Source organism: Triticum dicoccoides, chromosome 3B (genome assembly GCF_002162155.2).
Source record: "Triticum dicoccoides isolate Atlit2015 ecotype Zavitan chromosome 3B, WEW_v2.0, whole genome shotgun sequence".
In the NCBI taxonomy this organism is placed as follows: Eukaryota; Viridiplantae; Streptophyta; class Magnoliopsida; order Poales; family Poaceae; genus Triticum; species Triticum dicoccoides.
The window spans coordinates 232,718,780-232,719,082 of NC_041385.1; positions in this window are offsets into that span (position 1 = coordinate 232,718,780).

Sequence of the window (303 nt, forward strand, 5' to 3'; positions counted from 1 at the left end):
TGATTTTCTTCTTTGCCAATCTCGATTGTGGTTTTTCATCTAAGTATGTGGTGATTAATAATGCAAAATTTTATTAGCTTCGATACCATGCTATACATAGTGGTTTAAATAACTTGTGTTTCTTATACTGAAAAGTAATTCGGAATTTGTTTCTGTTTCAGTTAGAGCCCTGATGCAGACAAGGATTGTGTGGTTGTACATGTCACTCGCTATGAGGCGGATGACCTGAATATACGCACTGGGAAAACAGAGTTCTTAGGCTGTTGGATCCTGGAAGCCATTTGCGGTTATACCAATGAAGAG